At 34.7% G+C, this 22,015-nt stretch overlaps 2 long non-coding RNA genes across 2 annotated transcripts; one reads left to right on the top strand and one right to left on the bottom strand.

Moving 5' to 3' along the window:
• Positions 1-5,282: 5,282 nt before the first annotated feature.
• Positions 5,283-7,126, bottom strand: LOC148762064 (uncharacterized). The gene is made up of 3 exons (XR_016026929.1): positions 7,003-7,126; positions 6,274-6,347; positions 5,283-5,403 (listed from the first exon to the last, which is right to left on the bottom strand). It is a non-coding gene; the product is annotated as an uncharacterized LOC148762064 (long non-coding RNA).
• Positions 7,127-19,596: 12,470 nt separating this feature from the next.
• On the top strand, positions 19,597-21,508 carry LOC148762063 (uncharacterized). Its single transcript, XR_016027005.1, has 3 exons — positions 19,597-19,715; positions 20,365-20,448; positions 21,307-21,508. It is a non-coding gene; the product is annotated as an uncharacterized LOC148762063 (long non-coding RNA).
• Positions 21,509-22,015: the final 507 nt, after the last annotated feature.

Below are 22,015 nucleotides of genomic sequence, written 5' to 3'. Positions count from 1 at the left end.
CATGCCAACCCCTCTCGTGTGGAGCCTCCCTCGTGCCAACCCACATCTGTTTCACCTCACCCATGTCGTCGAGCCTCTCCCATGCCAAGCTGTGCCATGCGGAGCCTCTCTCTTGTTGACCCTTTCTTGTGTAGACCCTCTCTTATGCCGAGTCACCTCTGCTTCTCTTGTGCCGATCCAACCACCTCTACCACGTAGCTTCCAATTTGAGACGACCTAGCACCTCTCTTTCCACTGACAGCTAAGCCCAAGTTTATCTTTTTTTTTTTATTAGTAAGTGTGTTGCTTATTTGGAAGCTGGAAGTTATTGTTGGTTTTTTTGGATTGTGGTTGCTATTTTCTTTGTTGTTCTATGAAACCCTTGAGCATATAATTTTTTGGATGGATCGGAGTTGCTTATTAATTGATTGTGGAGTGCAGGGGATTGCTGTTACTTAATTAAATTGAAGGTTTTTTTTTTTTTGCTTGTTTATTGACTGGAAGTTGTTATTGTTGTTGTTGAGTGTGTTTGTTGACAAGAAGCTAGAAGCTGTTGCCCTTTTTTTTTTGGATTATGGTTGCTCTTTTTTTTTTTTTGTTGTGTGAAACTCTTGAGCATATAAGTTTTTTGGATGAAGTTACTTGTTAATAGACTGTGGAGAGTCGGGGATTGCAATTGTTGACTTTAATTGACTGTTGTCGTTGAATTTAATTGAAAGTTAACATTGGAATTTTAGCTCATCAAAATAGTTTCCTGGCATTAACCCCAACTCATATATGCTAGCAATGTCCAAAATTTATTCTAGGTTCATATTTCACAATAGTGGCTTTCAAAAAGTGCAGCTATATAAGTTCCATACATAGTTAATGATTATAAATTATTGATTATTTGAATAATTTTTTGTGACAAGTGTTGAGTATTTGATTTAATAGTAGATATACATAGTTTCAACTAAAAGAATTTAGTCACATTCATTTTCGAAAAAGTATTACAATACAATAATTTGAATTAAAATTTACCCAAAAAGAATTATCATGATAAATTTGATGTACTATATATACATAATTTTTATTGACTTACAATAACAAAAATTATATATATGTATATAAATTATATATAATGATAAATTTGAAACATTTTAAAAAAAATAACGATAAATTTGATGTACTCTATATAAATCATTTTTATTGTTGTGCATTAACAAAAAAATTATATATAAAATATATATTGTTAGCTTTATTCTTGTTTTGACATGACAAAATTGATTGAACTTAATGAGCTTCGAAAGTGAAATATACTTTGGAGTATGAAGAAAAATCTCAAAGGATTGTTTAAGCTGAATTTATTTGAAAAATATATTGAAATGCTTTAATTGTTTAAACATATTTTTAATATGGATGATCATGCTTTTATTTTCAAAATTAAATGTGCTAGCACCAAGGATTAAGTTTTCACTTGATTCTTGAATGAAAAGGAAGCAAAATATATTTCTTAATTACAAGAAGAATCGATTTTGGAGAAGAAGAAGTCAATTCTTGTGCAAAGATCAGCAATGAAGAATCGATTTTGGAGGTACATAATGCATATGGAGGAAAGCAAAGAAGGAAGAATTGATTTTATTTTCAATTCTTGAAGCACCACAAGTACGAATTAGGAACTTGATGGCCAAGAAAAGCATGGCATAACTAGACAAAAGTTGAGCGACAAAAGTCAAGCTTGAATTCAAATTTCAATGCCAGTCAACAGTGAAAAACCGACACCTTGAGGTAAAAGAATTGATTCTCCAAGATTACAAAGGTGTTACAATTACGCCCAGTTATAAAAGAATCGACACCTTGAAATAGAAAAATTGATTCTTCATAAATAGAAAATTGCAAACTTTGTGAAAAACTAACAATTCAAAAACAAAGAATTGATTCTGCATAAGTGAGAAAATTGTGCAAGCTGGCTTAAACGAACAAGAAATGATTCAAAACTTAAGCCAATGGTAGAAAATCTCAAAGACTATTGTTGGCTCTATTAGTTTTTGATGATAATAAAATATTTTCATTTATTTATGTCTAGCTATACTAGTTGAGTGTGCAAGATGAAAAATATATGTCAATAATAAAATAATCACTAAAAAGTAAATATCAAATCCCATAAAAATGAGGAGCTACATTTGACCCACCAAATAGAAGCCACTTAGTCGGATAATCAAGGGAGTTAGTCAACTAAAACTCAAAAATGAATATGGCTAGTTCAAAGACAAAGACGACTTAATCTACTAAGAGAAATTGTTAGTCGACTAAGTGCTTACTGTCAGAAATCGAGTTTAGAACCAGAACCAACTTAATCGACTAAAAGGTTTTGTTAGTCGACTAAGTACTCACTGTTAGAGACTGTGTAATACCCTATACTTTGATATGGTGACAAATAAAGCTTATTGGATGCGAATTGAGGCTAATTATAATGTTTAAAAGTGATGAAAGATCAAAGGAATAGTTTAGGATAAAATATTTCGCATGCGAGGAAATAACAATAAAATAATAATATTTTTATCGAAAGAGAATTTATGAGATAAAAGGTGATTCGGAAGTCAATTGAGGCATAATAAGGTATTTTAGGTACCAAGGAGACAAGAGAAAATTTTTAAAATAAAATAATATTAAAATATTAATATTTAATTGGATATCGAAATCAAAATCAATCATGAAGAAGGATCATATGGTTGATCCAAGTGGGGGAGAAGAAATACAAATAAATTTTCAGAGATGAGCAACGAAAGTGAAATATGCGTGTTTTGCTAAGTCGAGCCAACGCGAATAAGTAAATATTTAAATATTATGGTAATACCGCGTTAAGGTGCAATTTTGATATTTTGGTGGTACACGTACAGAGGAAGGAAGATAGATGAAAATTAAAATTTTTAGACGTATCAAAAGAATCGAATTTAAAATATAAAGGTTGAAGGATTATTGTGAGACCTTGTCAAGCTTGATTAAAAGACGGTATTATACCGAGTGGTACAACTAAGTTAAATCGAGCCTTGAACTAGTTCAAATAAAAATTCTAAGAGGAAATTGAAAATTTTGAAACCCACAGAATGGCTTAGAATAGTGATTTGAAGTTCAAGGTCCAATTTGGAGTCCATCCGAAAAATTGACCGATTAGAGACAAAACGGTCACGTTACCATTTGATGATAAAATGGAGATTTTTAGCCAAGATTTGATCACATTTGACCAAGAGTAATTATATGAAATATAATTATGATTATTGGAGTATAAAATGATGTTTAGCAGTGAAAATGTTATGATTCCTGGTAATTTTGCTACTAGAGGACTAAACGGGAATTTTTATAAAATGAGTTTTTTGCCCAATTTGGTTAATATTGATCAATGTTAGTATTATTTGAGGTTGAAAAGTAGAAATAATTTGATTTCGGTACATTTCGGAGTATAGGGGCAAAATCGTAAATTTTTTTGCCTCGGGGGCAAATCGGTAAATTTTCCACCCCAGCACTTGTCAAGGCCAAGGGATTTTATTCATCCTGTAAATGGATAAACATGAGAAATGTGTGGTGGAGAGAGATTGCTTAATGACTAAGTATGACACATGGACCAATGGAATGGTGACGTGTCAAAATCTCATCCATTCATTATTTTTTGTATAAAAGGCATAAAAATCAGCCCATTTCTCCCATAGTGATCAGCCAAACCAGAAGAGAAGAGAAACCAAGGAAGAACAAGCCCTAGGTGGGAAAAATTAAAGAGAAAGTGTTGGAATTCAAGGAAACAAGCTAGGTAAGTTAAAATTTCTTTAATTCTCCTTGATACCTAGCTTACCCATGCTTTTGTTCTTGATTTTCATGGTTGAATATTGAGTTATCATGATGAATTCAATTCTGAAAAATTGGTATGGAAGAGGAATTGTTGTTGGAATAATTTGATTTCAGACTATGTTAGTGTTTAGGGATAGTTAAGCATGGTTATGAACAAAAATACAAAAGAAATATTCAATTTCTCTAGGGTTCCTTGTTGGTCGAACCATGAGGGCTGAATATCAATGGGGGATTGTTTTTATTTCAAGGAAAATGGCTTGGAAAATGCTGAACTAAGGTGAAACAGTTATGTAAAAAAATTTTCGGTGCTAGTGCACCAAATGACCGAATTTTTTTATTAGGAACTGTGAGGGTTCTAATGCTGAATTTGACTTTATTTAAATGGTATGTGGTAAATTAAGGTATTAGAGGAGAAATGGATTAATTTGGAGTGAAATTGGACACATTGACCAATTTATCAGATGAAAAATCGACTTAGGCCACTACCGGGTTTAGATGGCTACCTGTGCATTTTTCATTTCATATCATATATATATATATCGAGCTTGAAATAGCTTATGATTGTTAGACACAATTTAATTGGAATATGTGTCATGGATTATGGCTAGGTGGTGAGCCATTGGATACGGGTAAAGGACTGTACCCGCGGACTGAAAATAAGAGTATTTCTACTCCTAATACCGGTGAGTGGACTTGCATTTCAAACTTGTTTTGGGAAATATGAAAGATTCTATCCAACTTGTCTTAGAAAATGTACCTTAGGAACAAGCTTTTAGTAAAATGATTTTATATTGTGAAAATGTGCTATACAATGGTTTATGTGTTATCACAAAATGATAAAATGCATGATATGCATTGGATGCTTCTTTGCATGTTGATTTGGACCCGGCTATGTGCGAGTGGGAGTGCACATAAGCCGTTGCTGACCCGGTTATGTGCGAGTGGAAGGGCACATAAGTCGTTGCTGACCCGACTATGTGCGAGTGTGTCACGACCCGAAACTCCCCATCGAGCCCGTGACAACCGCCACGAGGCCTCGACAGACATTCTTCACCCCGAATGCCTATCGAAACCCCGTAAGGCTTAGCATCAACTTTCGCATCTCCCCGGTGAGCAACAATTATAAAATCTCGCATTTAAAAAAATCATAAGTCATTTTCAAATAAGAACAATAAAATATTATTTTCTGGCTCATAGGGGCATTTTCGTAATTTTTCGTCAAAAATCTCAAAACTTGCTAAAAATGTAATAGGTAAGCAGAAAATATATATTTAATAATTTAAAAACAAAATAAGTATCTAAAACGTTCATTTGAAAGCAAATTGTTAACAACTAGTACTATTCAAAAATAATTAATAAAATATTTTATTTTCTCATAAAATAAATTTTTATAGAAATATTCGTAAATAAATTTTCGCACATGAAAGTAAAGTAAAAATTGTATGAATAGAAATACAGATAACCAAAATATAAGTTTTAATCTGCAATGACACGTGGGCTCCAATTGACCAAGAGGATATAAGACTGTGAACTCTTACTTTCTATAATGCAGTTCCGAGCTTAGTTCTCGTCCTACTCGACTATCTACAAACTGTCCTGAGCCTGAAAAATGTATAGGAAGAAGGGGTGAGATTTTATAATCCCAGTGAGTAAACAGATACCATCTAAAGTATCTAAAGCCGAGTAAATGGAGACAATTAAAATAAGTCATCATACCGTAATTTCATTACCTTTCAGTTCATTTCAACCAAATAAAATCAATCCATATAAATCGAGTAATCAACTTGGCTTATGAATTTCTTAAAACTTTGGCTCGTGCCAAAACTCCTACTCGGTGATACCTTGCGCAGGGCATCTAACCGAGTCCGCCAAGGCTATTAAAATTTTGTATACAGTTAAAATATATTTTAGTTTGAGAAAAATACAGTCGTTCCTTGGCGTTGGCTGAGTTCCCCTTCACGTGGTGGTTTGGCGTGAAGTGAACCCTAAGCTTTACCCCAGGAGATACCCTACGCGCCTCTCCGTTCGAGGTAATAATATAATGGAGTTTACCGTGCCCCTCTAATAGGCTGGTCCACGGAACCCCCTATGTAATAAATAATTAATATATACTCCACCAATTCAATAAAATTCATTCTAGCATGTCATGGCAATTTATCACAATCTAGCCTCTCAAGGCTGAATACACAATACAAATAATTTTGACACCAAAATCAATTTAGCCATTCATGCTCATATATTGTCATAAGCCATTCAATTTAAAACCATAAATTTACAACACAAGCAGGCAGTCTCCAATTACTCTATTTTCAAAACCAATATTCGATTTTTCAGAAAATTTATAAAATCATTTTATAAAATCACAATTTCTCTTAAAACATAGCAATTTACCATTTAAACTCATTTTTTTATAAAATCACACAATTGTATAAAACTACTCTAGATAATTAAGACAATAATAAGTTTACTCACAGTATTAGGAGTAGAAATACTCCTATCTTTCGCCCTCGGGTGCAGTCTCTTACCCGAAACAATTGACTCACCACCTATCATAATCCATGACACAAAATTCAGTAAATTGTGTCAATTTATCATAAATTATTTCAGGATCTTATCCATGTGTATGCACTAGATAGGATTTGAAATGTCTAGACAATCGCTTAATTGTGGTGTCCGACCTAACTCGCCTACACACGGTGTAAATTCCTAAAATCCCCAATTCGACTCCAATTCCATCCATTTCAATTTCAATTATCCAATTATATCCACAATACCTCAATGACTATGAATTTGGTCCAATTTATCAGTTCGGACTATAAATTACGCTTTTACCCCTAGTGGGTAAAAATTTCAATTTATTGCACTGAAAATTCCCATTTAATTTCCAACCTCATAATTCATCATTTTTCCACCCAATTCTCTTAAAATAAAGTCAACCTCATCCTCACATACCATTGGCTAGATTCGGCCTAGGGAAATTCATGGAGAAGATAAATATTTTTCTTGTTGTTTTACTCATAAACATGCTAAACTAACACTAAACACTAACATAGCTCAAAATCAAATTAATCTAACAACTTTCTCTCTCTAAACCCATATGACCAGAATTCAAATCATCCTCAAATCACATGATTTAACCATGAAAAATGATGGAAAATGCATGGGAAAGGTAAAGCACAAGACAAATTTAAGAAATGTTACCTTTTTTCACTTGATTTTTGAATTTCCACCTATTTTCCCTTTAAATTTCTTAGCTAGGGTTTTATTTTCTCCTTTCTCTCTCTTGTTTCTTGCTTGGCCGAATGTTGAAGAAGAAGAATGGGTGGACTGATTTTTTTTATGCCTTTTTTATTGTTTAATGAAATAATATTATTTTATTCATATTTTAAATATTTTATTAATTCATTTTTTTTTCTAGCCATCCATTTGTCCTACTTTTTCCACCATGCATTCCCTTTGACTTATCCAAGTCTTAAGTGAAATTTCCAGATTTTTCCAAAGTTTTGGTGGAGCAAATATTTCAAAATTACACTTTTGCCCCCGAACTTTTCAAAAATTACATTTTTGCCCCAAAAATTGAAAATTTGCTATAATGCATAATTTGCACTCCTCATACTCATTTCACACTCCAAATAATTAAATTTGATCAAAATCCTTTCAAAAATTAAATTTTTGATTCCGGATGGTAAAATTACCATTTTACCTTTTTTCTCCAAATTATACCGAAATTAAAATTTTTCACTTCTAAACCTCAAATCTTACTCCAATAAGTCAAATGGGGCCAAAAATCTTTTCTAAAAATTTCCATTTTGTCCTTAGCTGGCAAATGACCATTTTGCCCCTAGATAGCGAAAAGTTCGGTTTGTCTTCAAATTGATCCTCGAACTTCGAATCACCATATTAAACCATTCTGGGACTTTAAAATTCTTAATTTCATCGTAAATTCTCTATTTGATCTAGTTCGAGGTTTAACTCAACTTTGTTGTACATCTAGGTACAATACCGACTTTTGTAAATTTTTTTTTCGAGACTCTCTTAGCATGCAAACATGCTATCCATCACGTGTATGTCATGACAAATATTTTTATAGAGTCGCGCTTGTCATCTTCTCCCCCACTTGGATCCACCATATGATCCTTCTTCTTGACTGATTTCGACATCCGGTTAAATATTAATATTTTAAAAATTTTATCTTGTCTCCTTGGTACTTGAAATACCTTATTATGCCTCACTTGACTTCTGAATTGTCTTTTATCTCACAAATTCTTCTCTGATAAAATTATTATTATTTTATTGTTATTTTCTCACTTGCGAAATATTTTATCCTAAACTACTCCTTTCGTCTTTTATCACTTTTAAACATTTTAATTGACCTCAATTTGCATTCGATCAACTTTATTTATCACTATATCAAAGTATGAGGTATTTCAGAGTGGGAGTGCACATAAGCCGTTGATGACCCGTTGACTCGGCTATGTGTGAGTGGGAGGGCACATAAGCCATTGCTGACCCGGTTATGTGCGAGTAGGAGTGCACATAAGCCGTTGTTGACCCGCTGACTCGGCTATGTGGGAGTGGGAGTGCACATAAGTCGTTGCTGACTCGACTATGTGCGAGTAGGAGTGCACATAAGCCGTTGCTGACACGGCTATGTGCGAGTAAGAGTGCACATAAGCCGTTGCTGACCTGGCTATATGGGAGTGGGAGTGAACATAAGTCGTTGCTGACCCGGCTATGTGCGAGTAGGAGTGCACATAAGCCGTTGCTGACCCGACTATGTGGGAGTGGGAGGGCACATAAGCCGTTGCTGACCCGGTTATATGCGCATAAGCCATTGCATATGAGATGATGATGATGGGATGGTGTGCATGATGATGATGATGGGATGGTGTGCAGTTGATGATGGGTATATGGTTGTAAATGCAAATATGTAAGCATTTGTTTTGTTGGAATTTGGAAGTTTACATGTGTTACATGTTGTTATTGTTATTTTAGCAGGATGACTTGTTTTAAGGGAAAAATGAGACTTTTTCCTTGATGTTCTGGTTCTCGCTGTAGCGAGAATGAAGTTCGCTACAGCGAAAAACTTTCTGTCCATTTTTCTAACTTGTGGGTTTTTGCCATATATCCCATTTTTTTGGTATCATAGTTGAGCATGGATTTTTGTAAAGTGATTTACTCATGTGGGGTTTACATGAGGGGTTTGAAGGAGCTAAAACAATTGCATGGTTTTGAGAAAATGAATGCATCATGATTTCGATAAACATTCCTTATGGTATGCTTGTTCCCATCTTGTTCACTCACTGAGTATTGTACTCACGTTTTATTAAAAAAAATTCATGTTTTCAGATCAGGTGACTGTTGGACCCTAGATAGAGGAGTCCCCGTAGTGCATCTCTTGGGTATGTGTATGGCATTCGATAGTAATCCTTTTTATTGTAAATGTCTCCGCTGGAAGTCATCAGTCCTTTTGTAGTGTGAATACAATCTAACAATGTGAATGTGTATGCAATGTAAATTGTTAAATATATGACTGGTATAGTGCATGTATATTATTATCGATAATGTCATTATGTTTTGGCTATGTTCACATCCGGGAAAAGGTGTGTGTGTATGCATGATATAATAAATTTGTTAAGCAAAGGTAAATGGATAGGCTTGCTTGGGCTTAGTGAACTATGCTAATTGAGTTCATGCACCGGTCATGGCCCAGGAATTAGGTCGTGACAAAAGAGGTATCAGAGCTCTAGGTTTGTTTAGGTCCTAGGGCGTCCAATTGTTGGTCCAGCGAAGTGTCGGGTTTTTATGTGGGAATTTCGATTGTAAAGTGTGAACCGCGACACATTTTACTATCAAGGGACCGCATAGATTCCCAATCTTAGAAACCACCTTATCTCTTTAACTGTGGTTAATGACAAGTGTTTGCTCGTCTAGGTAAGAATACCACCTAAGACACGGGCCACCTTAAGACAAGTGGGGGAGCAAGATGCCCCTACTGAGATAACTAATAGGCCACGAGCACCCACTCGTAGGGGGTAAGGTAGACGTGGCAGGGTCGCTAGGCCGGTGAGAGCGAGTACGCCTGTGAATAGGAGAGAAGAATACTTGGTGGTACCTACTCCTTTAAAAGAGGTATTTGTGACTAAATAAGAAAATAAATCCTACGTAGCTCGAATCAAGGATAAAAACACCTTAGTGAATTTAGTGGTGTTAGACACCTTAAGGAGCTTAAGGATCAATTGGAGGATCCTTATGGAAAGAATGAAAAAATGTTTACCAAAGGCACAGATGAAATGTTGAGGTATGAAAATAGACTTTATGTGTCAGACAATGATGAATTGAGGAGAGAGATATTGAAGGAGGTGCATATGGCAACCTATGTGGTACATTCAAGAGCTTGGCAACGAGGCTGAGTGATACTGCTTGCTAAGTGCTCTGATAGGTACCCTTTGTTGCTAGTCGCGAAAGGGAGAAAGGGCTGCCCTGAAGGGTGGACCAACCCCTAGTGACAATGTTGGTATCAGGATTTAAAGGAGGTGACGTGGGAAGCTGAGGATGAGATGCGGACAAGGCATCCACACCTCTTCGATATGTAAAGGTAAGTCACTCTACATTGAATTTAAATTCGGGGATCGAATTTTTATTAGTGGGGGAGAATGTGAGACCTTGTCAAGCTCGATTAAAAGACGGTATTATACCGAGTGGTACAACTAAGTTAAATCGAGCCTTGAACTAGTTCAAATAAAAATTCTAAGAGGAAATTAAAAATTTTGAAACCCACAGAATGGCTTAGAATAATGATTCGAAGTTCAAGGTCCAGTTTGGAGTCCATCCGAAAAATTGACCGATTAGGGACAAAACAGTCACTTTACCATTTGATGATAAAATGGAGATTTTTAACCAAGATTTGATCACATTTGACCAAGAGTAATTATATGAAACATAATTATGATTATTGGAGTATAAAATGATGTTTAGCAATGAAAATGTTATGATTCTTAGTATTTTTGGAGTACAAGGGCAAAATGGTAATTTTGTCACTAGAAGACTAAACGAGAATTTTTATAAAATGAGTTTTTTACCCCATTTGGTTAATATTGATCAATGTTAGTATTATTTGAGGTTGAAAAGTAGAAATAATTTGATTCCGGTACATTTAAGAGTATAGGGGTAAAATTGTAAATTTTTTCGCCCTAGGGGCAAATTGATAAATTTTTCCGTCCCAGCACTTGTCAAGGCCAAGGGATTTTATTCATCCTGTAAATGGATAAACATGAGAAATGTGTGGTGGAGAGAGATTGCTTAATGGCTAAGTATGACACATGGACCAATGGAATGGTGACATGTGTCAAAATCTCATCCATTCATTATTTTCTTTATAAAAGGCATAAAAATCAGCCCATTTCTCCCATAGTGATCAGCCAAACCAAAAGAGAAGAGAAACCAAGTTAGAACAAGCCCTAGGTGGGAAAAATCAAAGAGAAAGTGTTGGAATTCAAGGAAACAAGCTAGATAAGTTAAAATTTCTTTAATTCTCCTTGATACCTAGCTTACCCATGCTTTTGTTCTTGATTTTCATGGTTGAATATTGAGTTATCATGATGAATTCAATTCTGAAAAATGGGTATGGAAGAGGAATTGTTGTTGGAATAATTTGATTTCAGACTATGTTAGTGTTTAGGGATAGTTAAGCATGGTTATGAACAAAAACACAAAAGAAATATTCAATTTCTCTAGGGTTTCTTGTTGGTCGAACCATGAGGGCTGAATATCAATGGGGGATTGTTTTTATTTCAAGGAAAATGGCTTGGAAAATGATGAATTAAGGTGAAACGGTTATGTAGAAAAATTTTCGGTGCTAGTGCACCAAATGATCGAATTTTTCTATTAGGAACTGTGAGGGTTCTAATGCTGAATTTGGCTTTATTTAAATGGTATGTCGTAAATTAAGGTATTATAGGAGAAATGGATTAATTTGGAGTGAAATTGGACGCATTGGCCAATTTATCGGATGAAAAATCGACTTAGGCCATTACCGGGTCTAGATGGCTACCCGTGCATTTTTCATTTCATATCATATATATATATCGAGCCTGAAATAGCTTATGATTATTAGACACAATTTAATTGAAATATGTTTCATGGATTATGGCTAGGTGGTGAGTCATTGGATACGGGTAAAGGACTTTACCCGCGGACTGAAAATAGGAGTATTTCTACTTCTAATACCGGTGAGTGGACTTGCATTTCAAACTTGTTTTGGGAAATATGAAAGATTCTATCCAACTTGTCTTAGAAAATGTACCTTGGGAACAAGCTTTTAGTAAAATGATTTTATATTGTGAAAATGTGCTATACAATGGTTTATGTGTTATCACAATATGATAAAATGCATGATATGCATTGGATGCTTCTTTGCATGTTGATTTGGACCAGACTATGTGCGAGTAGAAGTGCACATAAGCCGTTGTTGACCCGGCTATGTGCGAGTAGGAGTGCACGTAAGTCGTTGCTGACCCGGCTATGTGCGAGTGGGAGTGCACATAAACCGTTGCTGACCCAGCTATGTGCGAGTGGGAGTGCACATAAGCCGTTGCTGACTCGGCTATGTGCGAGTGGGAGTGCACATAAGTCGTTGTTGACCCGGCTATGTGCGAGTAAGAGTGCACATAAGCCGTTGCTGACCCGGCTATGTGGGAGTGGGAGTGCACATAAGCCATTGCTGGCCCTGCTATGTGTGAGTGGGAGTGCACATAAGTTGTTGCTGACTCGGTTATATGCGCATAAGCCGTTGTTGACCAGGCTATATGCGCATAAGCCGTTGCATATGAGATGATGATGATGATGATGATGGGATGGTGTGCATGATGATGATGATGGGATGGTGTGCATGTTGATGATGGGTATATGGTTGTAAATGCAAATATGTAAGCATTTGTTTTGTCGAAATTTGGAAGTTTACTTGTGTTACATGTTGCTATTGTTATTTTAGCAGAATGACTTGCTTTAAGGGAAAAATGAGACTTTTTCCTTGATGTTTTGGTTTTCGCTGCAGCGAGAATGAAGTTCGCTACAGTGAGAAACTTTCTGTTCATTTTTTTAACTTGTGGGTTTTTGCCATATATCCCATTTCTTTGGTACCATAGTTGAGCATGGATTTTTGTAAAGTGATTTACTCATGTGGGGTTTACATGAGGGGTTTAAAGGAGCTAAAACAATTGCATGGTTTTGAGAAAATGAATGCATCATGATTTCGTTAAACTTTCCTTATGGTATGCTTGTTCCTATCTTGTTCACTCACTGAGTATTGTACTCACGTTTTATTAAAAAAAATTCATGTTTTCAGATCAGGTGACTGTTGGACCCTAGATCGAGGAGTCCCCGTAGTGCATCTCCTTGGTATGTGTCTGGCATTCGATAGTAATCCTTTTTATTGTAAATGTCTCCGTTGGAAGTCATGGGTCCTTTTGTAGTGTGAATACAATCTAACAATGTAAATATGTGTACGCAATGTAAATTGCTAAATAGATGACTGGTATAGTGCATGTATATTATTATCGATAATGTCATTGTGTTTTGGCTATGTTCACACCCGGAAAAAGGTGTGTGTGTGTATGCATGATATGATAAATTTGTTAAGCAAAGGTAAATGGATAGGCTTGCTTGGGCTTAGTGAGCTATGCTCATTGAGCTCATGCACTGGTCATGGCCTGGGAAATTGGGTCGTGACAATTATGTAGTGGAATTAAATGGAAGAAATAAAATAAACAAATAGTAAAATAATAATACAAGTATGTATATAAAAAAATAAATAAATAAAGAAAGACCAACATGGGCAGTTGCCCATGTGGTCAATAAAAAGAGTCAAAACTCTTTATTTTATATGATGGAAGGGGGCTAGGTCGTGTTGAACAAGGTGAAGAAAGAAAGAAAGATAGGGGGAGGGGGCTGGCCAAATTGGTTAAATAAAGTAAACAAATGGAGAAAAAAAATATAACTAAGTAAATAAATAAAGTAAAAAAGAAGAAAGAGAGAAATCGGTTAGTGGAAGAGAAGAAAAAAAAACAAGAAAAAGGCGTCGGGCATAATAGAGCAAAAGGAGAACAAAAAGAGTAAAAAGAAAAGAAGAGATAGCCGAGTGGTGAGAAAGAAAGGGAGAGGAGAAGGAGCTGAGTTAAAGGGGTGGTTTTAGATGCCATTTAGGGAGGAAAGAAGAGCTATTTTTTTGTAATTTAAGGGTGAGAGGAGTAGTTTTAGCTGCTGATTTTGAAGGCTGAAAGGTGCGGTTTTGGCTGCTGATTTTGAAGGTTGAAGGTGCGGTTTTGGCTGCTGATCGTTGAAGCTTTGGTTGTCGAGTTTTGAGGGAGGAAAGAAGCAACTTAACTGTTGATTTTTGGAGGAAAAATAGAGCAGCTTAGCTACTGATTTTTTATGAAAACTAGAGTAGTTTGGCTGTTGATTTTGATGTTGATATGAGTAGCTTTGGTTGCTGAAAATTTTTGGTTGAAAGAAGTAAGAAATTATTGCCCGCGGTGAAAGGGAGAGAGAAGAGGAAGTTGTGGCCAACTTGTGCATGTAAGAAAGAAAAAAGAAAGACAAGCAATGTCAGGACTTGAAACTCCCATCGAGCCCGTGATAATCGTCGCGACGTCCCGATAGACACTCATTACCCCAAAAGGCTTAGCATCAGCTTTCGCATCACCCCAGTGAGCGACAGTTATTAAATCTCACATTTCAAAAAAATCATAAGTCAATTTCAAATCAAAACAATAAAATATTACTTTCTGGCTCATAGGGGCATTTTCGTCATTTTTTTTGAAAATATCGAAACTCGCAAAAAACATGGTCTAAAAGCTAAATATATTCATACATACTTTAAATCAAATAATTGAAGAATAAAATTACTTTCACAATGACACGTGAGCCCCCAACTGACTAAGAAGATGTAAGGCTACGAACCTTTACTTTCTAGGATGCAACTCCGAGATTAATTCTCGTCTTAATCAACTATCAACAAATTGTCCTGAGCCTGAAAAATGGATAGGAATAGGGGTGAGATTATGATTACATAATCCCAGTGAGTAAACAATTACCATCAAAAGCATCTAAAGTCGAGTAGATGGAGACAATATAAAAACGTTATATCACAATAATGTTCATAACACAAATTTTGTTTCAATCGATACCAAACAATTTCTTTTCATCAAAATTTCCCTGCTTAAGAATTTCTTAAACTTGGCCCCTGCTTGAATCATTCTCGCGGGTACCTTCGTCAAGGTATCCCACTGAGATCGCCAAGGCTGTTCAATGACCCATACCCATAAACATATTTTCACATCTAACACACAGCCGTTCCTTGGCGTTGGCTGAGTCTCACTCTCACGTGGTGGCTCGAATGTGAGGTGCACTCAAATCATACCTCAGGAGATACTTCACCCAACATCTCCCCCCGGAGGTAAGTATATAATTGAGTTACCGTGCCCCTCTCATAGGCAGTCCACGAAAACCCAGCCACTGTAGTAACCGTTTAATATACCACCAGACCCATAAAATTTTCAGTAGCATAATATGGCGAATAAAATTTAATCCAGTCTATCGAGACCAATCCAAAACTGTTCATATATTTCATGCCAACCCCAAAAATTTAGCCATCATGCTACCATATTGTCATAAGTCCCAATTTCAATAACATATAAAATCATAAATTTCAACACAGTCTTCATATGCTCAATTTTCCTAAAACAATATTTGATTTCAAAACCAATATAAATCTCATTTTTATTACAAAAAAGCATTTTAATTGAAAAACATAATATTTTATAATTTAAGCTCACCATTCAATAAAAGCATCAAACAAGTATAATAACTCTAGATATTTAAGACGATAAATTGTCCACTCATAGTTCTAGGAGTCGATATACTCCTAACCCCAATCTTCAAGCACAATCTCTGTACTTTTACCAATGTAATTTGCTCACCACCTATCCACAATGTACAATACATAATTCACCACATTAATGCTTGACCATTATAAAATCAATTCAGGCTCGGTGTATATGCATGATATGACATGCAACTTATCCGACTACAACTTAAATGCGATACTGACCTAATTCGGCCTATTATCTCCAATTTAACTCCAAATCAATTCTTCTCACTTTCTACACTCCAATTATACTTAAATTACTTTAGTGACTGTGAATGAGATTCAATTTATCTGTCCCGATAGGAAATTACGAAAATACCCCTAATGGGTAAAAATTCTTATTTTTTCTCCGAAAATTCTCATTATTTTTCTAGGCTCATAATTCATCATTATTCATCATAATTCCTCAAATAAACATCAAGATCATCAGCTAATATTTCCCTAGAAATTCGGCCAATAATGGTACACTAACTCTGTGATTTTTCCTACTTAATTTTTTCTCCATAATTCATTAATTCCTACACCAAAAACTATTATTTCTTAATCAAATCACCTAGAATAACATCCCATTCTTCCTCTTTATTCACTTAGAGAATTCGGCTATTGATGGGTTCCAAACCTTTGGTGGTTTTCTTCACTTGTTTTCATGGTACACATCATTTGAAATACCCCATACTTTGATATGGTGATAAATAAAGTTGAGCGAATGCAAATTGAGGTCAATTAAAATGTTTAAAAGTGATAAGTGACGAAAGGAGTAGTTTAGGATAAAATATTTCGCAAGTGAGAAAATAATAATAAAATAATAATAATTTCATCAGAGGAGAATTGGTGAGATAAAAGGCGATTCGGAAGTCAAGTGAGGCATAATAAGGTATTTCAGGTACCAAGGAGACAAGATAAAATTTTTAATATATTAATATTTAGCCGGATGTCCAAATTAGTCAAGAAGAAAGATCATATGGTTGATTCAAGTGGGGGAGAAGATGACAAGCCCGACTCTACAGAAATATTTGTGATGACATACATGTGGTGGATAGCATGTTTACATGCTAAGAAAGTCTTGAAAATTTTACAAAAGTCGGTATTGTACCTAGAGGTACAATAAAGTTGATTTAAGCCTCGAACTAGATCAAATAGAGAATTTACAATGAAATTAAGAATTTTAAAGTCCCAGAATGGGTTAATATGGTGATTCGGAGTTCGAGGATCAATTTGGAGTCAAATTGGAATTTTCGCTATCTAGGGGTAAAATGGTCATTTGCCACCTGGGGACAAAATGGAAATTTTTAGAAAAGATTTTTGGCCCCATTTGACTTATTGGAGTAAGATTTGAAGTTTAGAAGTGAAAAATTTTAATTTCGGTATAATTTGGAGTAAAAAGGTAAAATGGTAATTTTGCCACCCGAAATCAAAAAATTTAATTTTTGAAAGGATTTTGATCAAATTTAATTATTTGGAGTGTGAAATGAGTATGAGGAGTGCAAATTATGCATTATGGCAAATTTTCAATTTTTGGGGCAAAAATGTAATTTTTGAAAAGTTCGGGGGCAAAAGTGTAATTTTGAAGAATTTGCTCCACCAAAACTTTGGAAAAATCTGGAAATTTCACTTAAGACTTGGATAAGTCAAAGGGAATGCATGGTGAAAAAAGTAGGACAAATGGATGGCTAGAAAAAAAAAATGAATTAATAAAATATTTAAAATATGAATAAAATAATATTATTTCATTAAACAATAAAAAAGGCATAAAAAAATCAGCCCACCCATTCTTCTTCTTCAACATTTGGCCAAGCAAGAAACAAGAGAGAGAAAAGAGAAAATAAAACCCTAGCTAAGAAATTTAAAGGGAAAATAGGTGGAAATTCAAAAATCAAGTGAAAAAAGGTAACATTTCTTAAATTTGTCTTGTGCTTTACCTTTCCCATGCATTTTCCATCATTTTTCATGGTTGAATCATGTGATTTGAGGATGATTTGAATTCTGGTCATATGGGTTTAGAGAGAGAAAGTTGTTAGATAAATTTGATTTTGAGCTATGTTAGTGTTTAGTGTTAGTTTAGCATGTTTATGAGTAAAACAACAAGAAAAATATTTATCTTCTCCATGAATTTCCCTAGGCCGAATCTAGCCAATGGTATGTGAGGATGAGGTTGACTTTATTTTAAGAGAATTGGGTGGAAAAATGATGAATTATGAGGTTGGAAATTAAATAGGAATTTTCAGTGCAATAAATTGAAATTTTTACCCACTAGGGGTAAAAGTGTAATTTATAGTCTGAACTGATAAATTGGACCAAATTCATAGTCATTGAGGTATTGTGGATATAATTGGATAATTGAAATTGAAATGGATGGAATTGGAGTCGAATTGGGGATTTTAGGAATTTACACCGTGTATAGGCGAGTTAGGTCGGACATCGCAATTAGGCGATTGTCTAGAGATTTCAAATCCTATCTAGTGCATACGCATGGATAAGAGCCTGAAATAATTTATGATAAATTGACACAATTTATTGAATTTTGTGTCATAGATTATGGATAGGTGGTGAGTCAATTGTTTCGAGTAAGAGACTGCACCCAAGGGCGAAAGATAGGAGTATTTCTACTCCTAATACTGTGAGTAAATTTATTATCGTCTTAATTATCTAGAGTAGTTTTATACAACTGTGAGATTTTATGGAAAATGGGTTTAAATGGTAAATTGCTATGTTTTAGGAGAAATTGTGATTTTATAAAATGATTTTATAAATTTTCTGAAAAATCGAATACTGGTTTTGAAAATAGAGTAATTGGAGACTATCTGCTTGTGTTGTAAATTTATGGTTTTAAATTGAATGGCTTATGACAATATATGAGCATGAATGGCTAAATTGATTTTGGTGTCAGAATTATTTGTATTGTATATTCAGCCTTGAGAGGCTAGATTGCGATAAATTGCCATGTCATGCTAGAATGAATTTTATTAAATTGGTGGAGTATATATTAATTATTTACTGCAGAGGGGGTTCCGTGGACCAGCCTATTAGAGGGGCACGGTAAACTCCATTATATTATTACCTCGAACGGAGAGGCGCGTTGTCAAGCCCGACCTTATAAAATACTTTCCATGTCATTCATATGATTGACAATATGCTTGCATACTTGGAAAGCCCTGAAAGAAAAATCGTTAAAAGACGACAATGTACCAAATGGTACAATTAAGTTAATTTAAGTCTCGAACTAGATCAAATAGAGAATTTAAAATGAAATTAAGAATATTAAAGTCCCAGAATGGTTTAATATGGTGATTTGGAGTTCGAGGATCAATTTGAAGTCAAACTAGAATTTTTACTGTCCAGGGGCAAAATGGTCATTTGCCACTCAAGGACACAATGGGAATTTTTAGAAAAGAATTTTTTTAGCCCCATTTGACTTATTGGAGTATGATTTGAGTATTGGAGTATAATTTGAGGGTTTGGCAGTGAAAAAGTTTAATTCCAGTGATTTCTAGAGTGTAGGGGCAAAATCGTAATTTTACCACTCGCGGACAAAATTTGAGATTTTGAGAGAATTTAGATCAAATTTGACAAATTGGAGAATGGTATGAGTATAAGGGATGAAAAATATGTCTATGGGCAATTTTTCAATTTTTGGGGCAAAAATGTAATTTTTGACTTTTACGGGGGTAAAAGTGTAAATTTCAAAAATTACTCCACCAAGACTTTGGATAAGTCTGAGAATTTTACCTAAGCTATGGATATGTGGGACAAGTGTATGGTGAAAATTTGGAAATAAATGGATGGCTAGAATTTAAGGAATTAATAAAACATTAAAAAATGAATAAAATAATATTATATTATTTTAGCCTTTAAAAAGGTGAAAATTCCGGAATTCTCATCTTCTTCAGCTGTCCAAACCAGGGGAGAAAAGGGGAAAAAAAAAAACAAGAATCCTACCTGAAAAATTTGGAGAAAATCAAGAGAAATCAAGAAATCAAGCATTAAAAAGGTAAATTTCATTGATTTTCCTTGTGATTTTCACTACCCATGCATTTTTTTCTCATTTCCATGCAAGATTAGAAAGTGGGTATGGACACCCATGCTGGCCAAACCTCCATGGATGAGTTTTGAGCTTGATTTTTGGTTGATTTTAATTGAATTAAGTGATTTTAGTTAAGTTATATTGAAATATAGCAAAAATAAGCTAGAAATATAATTTTCTCCCATTGAAACCCATTATGCTGAATTTTCTAGGGGAATATTGGCTGCTGATCTTGATGGTTATTTGAGGAATTATGATGAATAATGATGAATTATGAGCCTAGAAAAATAATGGAAATTTTCGGAGCAAAAATACAAATTTTTACCCACTAGGGGTATTTTCGTAATTTATTATCGGGACTGATAATTTGCACCACACTGAGGGACATTAAGTCAATTTGGGTGCAATTGAGGTATAGAAACTGAAAAAAATTAATTTGGAGTTTAAACGGACGCGTATATCAATTTATCGGGTAAAAGATCGAAATAGGCTAACACCGCATTTAGGCAAAAATTTAGACATTTTTGCATTCCATATCAAGCATTAGTAGTCTAAATTAGTTTAATTTCAATTTAGTACCAATGTGGTGAATTTCTCGATTTTGTACTGTGTCAAGGTGGTGAGTCCTCTAATAAAGGCAAGGGAATTGCACCCGAGGACCAATAGTCTGAGTATTTCGAAAATCCTCACTCTAGACACGGTGAGTAACCTTACCATCATTTTAATTATCTAAAGTATGTTTTTATTCGGTTTTGGTGAATTTTATGAAAATGAGTTCAAATGGTAAATTTTTATGTTTTGTAAACAAAATGAGTTTAAATGAAAATATTTTATAAATTGTCTTGAAACGAAATAACGATTTTGAAAAATAGAGTAATTGGAGACCACTGATATGTTGTAAATTTAAAATTGAATTAATGGCTTATGTTATTGTATTGGCATGACTGGCTGGGCTGTGTTTTTATGAATTATATGAATTGCTTTATTTTACCCTTGCAGGCTGGGTAGTAATATATTAGCCCTGTCATGCTGTCAAAATTTTATTGTATGGTGGGTTTGACCTGCTGCAGTGGGCTGGATTCTGTGGACTAGCCTATTAGAGGGGCACGGAATCCTGTTATATTTTTACCTCGGTTGGAGAGGCGAGTAGGGTAACTCCTGAGGTATAACTTTTAGAGTTCACTTCACGCCAAACCACCTCGTGAAGGGGAACTCGGCCAACGTCAAGGAATGGCTATGTTTTCAAAATAAAAACATGACTTTCTAATAGCCTTGGCGGACTCAGTTGGGATAGCCCTCGGCCAAGGTATCCAAAATAACTGAGTATGATAATAATTTTTGGCATGAGCCAAGCTTTTTAAAAAATTCATAAGCCATACTGATTACTTGCTTTAAATAAATTGATTTCATTTGGTTGAAATAAGTTGAAAGATGATAAATTACAGTTTGATGAAATGTTTTAATAGTCTCCTTTTACTCGACTTTAGATATTTTGAGTGATGTTTGTTTACTCACTGGGATTTTATAATCTCACCACCCTCATTTCCACCCATTTCAGGTTCAGAATAGATTGTAGATAACTGATATCGGCGAGGATTACAGTTGAACTTGCCACATCCAAAGACTGTAGGTTCATTTCTTTTTATACTTTTGGTCATTCGGGGGCCCACGTGTCACTGTAAATTAAATTCTATACTTTGGTTATCTGTATTACGGTATGTAAGAATTTATTTTGCTTTTACGCTATAAAAATTATTTATGCAGTGTTCTTAAAATATCGTTTTATGTGAAAATTGAATATTTTATTGAATATTTTTATTTTATTATAACAGTCATAATTCCATTTTAAACGAATGTTTTAGACATCCAAAATTATTTTTGATTAAGAAATATGTGTTTTCCACTTACATACTATATTTTTAGATGATTTTTTTAGATTTTTGGGATAAATGACAAAAATACCCTTGTGAGACGAAAATTATTATTTCATTTGTTTGAGTTGGAAACAGTTTAAAATCTTTTAAAATGTGGTATTTGGAAACAGTTACCCACAGGGGAAATGAGAAGCTGATATTAAAGCCTTGCGGGGTCTCAGTTGACATTCCGGGTAATGAATGTAAATTGAGATGTCGCGGCGGTTGTCACGGGCTCGATGGGAGTTTCGGGTCGTGACACGCGTAGGGTATCTCCTGGGGTAAAGCTTAGGGTTCACTTCACGCTAAACCACCACGTGAAGGGGAACTCAGCTAACGCCAAGGAACGGCTGT

Source organism: Theobroma cacao, chromosome 6, assembly GCF_053813885.1.
Source record: "Theobroma cacao isolate CCN51 chromosome 6, ASM5381388v1, whole genome shotgun sequence".
NCBI classification, from domain to species: Eukaryota; Viridiplantae; Streptophyta; class Magnoliopsida; order Malvales; family Malvaceae; genus Theobroma; species Theobroma cacao.
The sequence above is the reverse complement of the archived record's forward strand: the minus strand, read 5'-3'. Positions and strand labels throughout refer to the sequence as shown.